Source organism: Ananas comosus, linkage group 17, assembly GCF_001540865.1.
Source record: "Ananas comosus cultivar F153 linkage group 17, ASM154086v1, whole genome shotgun sequence".
Lineage (NCBI taxonomy): Eukaryota > Viridiplantae > Streptophyta > Magnoliopsida > Poales > Bromeliaceae > Ananas > Ananas comosus.
Genome location: NC_033637.1, coordinates 9937483 through 9943482, shown reverse-complemented (window position 1 = coordinate 9943482; position 6000 = coordinate 9937483).

Sequence of the window (6000 nt, the reverse complement as noted above, 5' to 3'; positions counted from 1 at the left end):
ATATTAACCAAAATAATTTGTAGATAGAAACCAACATGGATAAAAAATAAATACTCTTGCTTGTTTCATTACGTAATATTACGTTGCCCGTCTCTTGATGAATCATTTATTATATATTTTTTTGCTGTTCTAGCAAAAAATAGAGAAATGAGTCACTTAATTATAATATATTTTGTACGATGCCACTGAACAATAGATAGACATACTCGATTTTTAATAATGTTATATGGCCGTCAATAACAGACGAACTCTTAATCCGAGTTAATTTTTTCACGTTGATATCCGATTTTCTATTTTTTTAATTGAGCTTTTAAAATTTAGTAACTGTTTAAATCAAATCCGTCTTTCGAAATGCATGTTAACTTGGATAGAAAAACCCACTGGTCTTCTTTGATGACATAAAGGACTTGATTGGAACAATTAATGAACGTTAGAGATTTAATTAGGCAAGATTAGGATAAAAAAAGAACTAATCACGCAATTAATTAACCTCAAAAACCATTCTATTGAAAAAATAAATGATGGGTGTGTAAATTAAGTCTAGAATCTTTAGTAACTAAAGAGACTTAGATAATGGTGTACTCTAAAAACTTAAACAGTTAGATAACGGTGTTTAAATATTTTTATATTTAGATAACGGGGTTTAAACATTTTTATATTTAACACTCCCCCTTACGTCCTTACGTCTGGACTTGAGACTTTTTAGTCGACTCATGACGTACGTGGGCTTGAATTAAATGGGAGGAAATTAATATGCTAGGAGCCTGACGTGACTCGAACTTAGGACCTCCTACTCTGATACCATGTGAAACAACCATTGTACTCTAAAAAATTAAGCTATTAGATAATGGTGTTTAAACATTTTTATATTTAACAGAGCCATCTCTAACATGATAATTGTAATCTAAAAATATGCCCGTTTAGAAGCAACTCAATAGTGGTCTTAACAAATGTCACTATCCATCAAGCATGTGAGTAAATTTTCATTTCAACATCATAAAATGGAATAGCATCACCTAGCGCAATCGCAACACACCAATTAAGGATGTGGTTGGACCTAAACCATCAAGAAGTGGTCCATTCCATGAGAGCAAGCCAATGTTCCTTGCAATTCAAGTTGTTTCAATCAAAATGGGCATATAGCCTAAATAATGAACCCGACCATTATTGGCATGTTCTAATTGCCAAAGAGAGATGGAACAATAACTCTGTACCTTCTTGTCATTTCACATTGTTTTGTCTTTGTTATTCCCATAGTAGAGAATGAAAGGTCGCTTTAGATCATATATTATTACGATTCGATCTACTAGCAATAATAACTTATTAGATCCGAACCATCTCTAACGTCCTCATCAACATGATCACACACATAGCCCAAAAGATGTAAAGCCTCCCGCACACTTTTGATTGGTAAACTGGTTATAATTCCAAATATAACGATCCGATCTATTAACAATAACAACTCATTCGATTCAAATCACTGGCCCAAAATATGCTTAAGTCTAGATATCATTGTTAGGGTACGTGATCTTTTAAGTTTTTCAATCATAATTCTATTCTCATTCGAAACGAGACTATTAGGGTGTCACATATATACTATAGGGAGAAATGGGTCGATTCACATAAGTAATTGAGAGAACGGTGGTAGTAATAAACTCTAATGAGTAGTGAGTATCATGGGCTCCATTTTCATTCATTGCGAGAAAGGGTTTTGGGAAATACAATGCGAGGAAAAAGCAGAGAAAACACTTGGGTGAGGGAGTGGATCGAGGACCACAATGCATGTCCACTCCACAGGAAAGAGAGAGCTTACAAAAAGAAAAAGCCAAAAAAAACAAAAAAAAAAAACGTTCTTGCTCTATTCCACTATTGTGGCAAATATATGTACTTTTCATTTAAATAATGTAGTCTCTAAATTTTCTGATTTTTTTTTTTTTTTTTTTTTTTTTTGGGGCCTAGTTGTCTAGTACCTTGAATTTTGTAACGAAATAATCATGTTATCCTTTCTGTAAAATACGTACCTAGCTAGCTAATATGTTTTAATTCAATTCAAACCGTGATTAAAATTTTCTTTTGCATACCAAAGACCAACATTTTTCTAATAAATGTTCAAGACCTAAAATGCAGCATCCATACATATGAAAATGGCTTGACTTTCTTACTTGTCCCCTTCATAGATTACAGTTAAATTAGATCCATGAATGCAATAATTTCCTCTATGTGAGGAAGATTGAGACAGTTCTATGAAGTTGGGTTAAAAAGCAAGCAAATTTAGTGACCGAAAATAATGTTTGGCGGCCGAGAAAGGAACAAGAAAATTTAGTGATTTCATGCTTTTTGCACCTCCTTTAAAAAAAAAAAAAAAAAAAAAAAAAAAAAAAAAAAAAAAAAAAAAAAAAAAAAAAAAAAAAAAAAAAAAAAAAAAAAAAAAAAAAAAAAAAAAAAAAAAAAAAAAAAAAAAAAAAAAAAAAAAAAAAAAAAAAAAAAAAAAAAAAAAAAAAAAAAAAAAAAAAAAAAAAAAAAAAAAAAAAAAAAAAAAAAAAAAAAAAAAAAAAAAAAAAAAAAAAAAAAAAAAAAAAAAAAAAAAAAAAAAAAAAAAAAAAAAAAAAAAAAAAAAAAAAAAAAAAAAAAAAAAAAAAAAAAAAAAAAAAAAAAAAAAAAAAAAAAAAAAAAAAAAAAAAAAAAAAAAAAAAAAAAAAAAAAAAAAAAAAAAAAAAAAAAAAAAAAAAAAAAAAAAAAAAAAAAAAAAAAAAAAAAAAAAAAAAAAAAAAAAAAAAAAAAAAAAAAAAAAAATGTTCTGAGAGATTAGTAATGTTATATCCAATAGCTCCTGAAAGTAGATAAGGACAGTAACGAATATCTCACCAACATGTAGCTTTGTTACAATCATATACGAGTACACTTCACACATATTTCAGAAAAATTAATCACTTCAATATATGTATTCTACTTTCCGCGAGAGTGCGTACATATGGTATTATTTATTTTTTTAGCCCAAAAACATGCTATAATTTAACAAGTACGAATTCCACAATCATTTTTATCTATACTCGAACATTAACAGCATCACGCATGTTAGCTCAATGAAAGAGTGAGAATGTACTCCTCTTGGGTGATAAGATAATTGGGCATTAGAATTAACACAAAGAAATTAATTAAGATCACCCATGGGATCTATTGAAAGAAGATGTTGGAGAGGTACAGTACGAAATGGGGAGACCTTTGAAGTGTAGGTGGATCATGTCCAACGAAATTTAATTATAAAGGAAAGCTTGGGGACCATGGGTATGTACATATAATAACCATTTTGTACTCATGCATGCATGTGTAAGGATGAGAGAAGTTAATGGGTGGTGCATTATTCATGTGAATGACTCTAATGTTCACCTACTTTGAGTTTGTGTGTTGTGGTGACACTTGACACTTCTTAAATTCTACGTACAAATTCGTGGGATGGGGGAGGAGGATGCATCATCCTCTCAGCTTGATTTGGTTGCCTCAAAATAGTTATTGTATAGCCCAAATGTACATGAAGAGTATCGCAACATCGATCACCGTGTGCTCCATGTTGCATAGATAGTGAATTGAATTGTTACATAGAGTATTACAGCAATTAAATCATGTGCCAGCCATCTCTTGAACTCGTAGAATATAATCACCGCGAAAGCAAAGACGGGAACATGCAATAAGATTATAAACATGGAGGAGGGAATTTGTAACACCTTGATAGTCTCATACTCGATAGAAAAGAAACTGTATGTACATGTGTTGACTATTTAAGATTTAAGTAATTTAATATACGTAATTTGAATATCAAATAAAAAAGACGCAAGTTTCTATGCTTCTACGCATATTTCACTTCTGTTCTCAAACTTCTGGTTGAACATTCGGAGATCTAAACATGTAGAAGAATTTTACTTCGGTCCTCGCTATCACTTTTTAATAGAGAAAAATTATCACACGCACTAGGAGTATCTGTATATCTTTGAATTCAACCATTCATCTATCTTGTACTTGCAATCTAGCAGTCCATGAGTAGTAAATAGGCTACAACTAAGCTAAATGGATGGTTACGAAATTATAAATTTAACATGTAGGGGTGTAAACGAGCCGAACACGAGCGAGCTGGGGTCGGCTCGTGTTCGGCTCATTTATTAAACGAGCCGAACACGAGCTGGCTCACTAAAGTATCGAGCCGAAAAATTCAGCTCATGTTCGGCTCGTTTATTAACGAGCCGAACACGAGCTGGCTCATGAGCTGGCCAACGAACAATAAATTTAAAAAAAATTAGATTAAATATATATAAAAATAAATTTATAAAATCTTATCCATTAGACTTTGATGTAATAGTTGAAACTTTACATATAAATGAGTCTTTTTATAATTAAGCTCGCATTTATATTTTTATTTTGCTAAAAATTAAATAATAAAACTATATATTATATATAATTATTTATTTATATATAAAGTATAAATTAAATAAATTATATAAATATAAAATATATGTATTCGAGCTGTTATCGAGCCGAACACGAGCGAGCTGACCCCAGCTCATGTTCGGCTCGTTTATTAAACGAGCTGAAAAATCCAGCTCGTGTTCAGCTTGTTTACTAAACAAGTGATTCGATCTCGAGCTCATTTTGAGCCCGAACACGAGCTGGCTCGCGAACAGCGACCTGGATTGCCACCCCTACACCCTATGATACAGTGTACGAACAGCATGTTTCGTTTCAATAATGACCCTTTTGAAAAGATGGATTATAAGCGAAACTAGCTACTATGCAAAGGGAGTTAAAATATGTACCAATTTGATATAAATAATGAACCTAACCAAATTGGAATTAGATTTACTCCCTAATTTCCATAACTCTAGAAATGAAAGAAATTAATCAACGGGGACGTAGAAAATGAACGGATTGCAATTTCGGTGTTTAGAGATTGCATAGAGATGCGATATGTTATGTTAGGAACTACCTTATAGAACCTATTTAGCTGATAGCAAAGTGTCAATTTGCCCTTTCCTCGTTTAATGCATTTTTACTTTACCATAATTTCGTTTAGATTCTTCACTAAACTGCTGTATAATTTTATCTCCGTATCATCATCACAGAGACCTCCCACTGAATAGATTATCATGAACTATAATTTATAAACCACGACGTAATATGTAATGTACCGAACTTTAGCTAAATTGACAGAGTGCGTAGGTACGTAGTCATGCTAGACATGATTAAAATGAGTTTGAAACTAACTTTAGATCGGGTTGCAATCGAGAGCATCTCTTTGTAAAGAATCAAGAGAAGGTGGGGAATATCACCGAAATGGATTTAATCTCCCTTTTGTCTAAAACCTTCATATATTTCATGCATATATTATAGGTAATATGTAAACTAAGAAGTATTTTAGTTACATGTTTGAGGTTCTTGTAGACCGATTAGCTTTTGAGTACGTACTTGACCTAGGGAAATAGAGTTTCTAATCCTTGCACATTTAAAAAGAAAGATGAATGACATGCATGTAATGGTATCCATGGGGACCTTGTTATATAAGTAAAACAAGCAGTACTTAATCTAGATTGGATCCTAATTAAGGTGCAGAATATAATAACATGAGAACTCTAGACTAAACTTGACTAAGAAAATAAGTGTATGTGCATTCATTGGACATTGTGATTATATGGTGTTTCGAAAAATTTAACTGTCGGAATGATAGCAATTTCGGCCACAGATCGACACATCTGTAGATTATCGGGACGAGTTGGAGTCTTTGGGATGTGAAATTGTCCAAAACATTTCTTCTAGCTAATACAAAACATTTCTTCCAGCTAATATTGAGGTTAGTATGATGAAATTTGTAAAATTTTGATGACGTAATTGGTGAAATGGTGAATAGTGCTGGATTTTGCAATTCTTGGATTTGATGGAATTTGCCTTACTTAATCCAGTTCGCTGAGCTTTTGCTGGGTTTTGGGTGATCTTAACTTTATCTTTTGCTGGTAA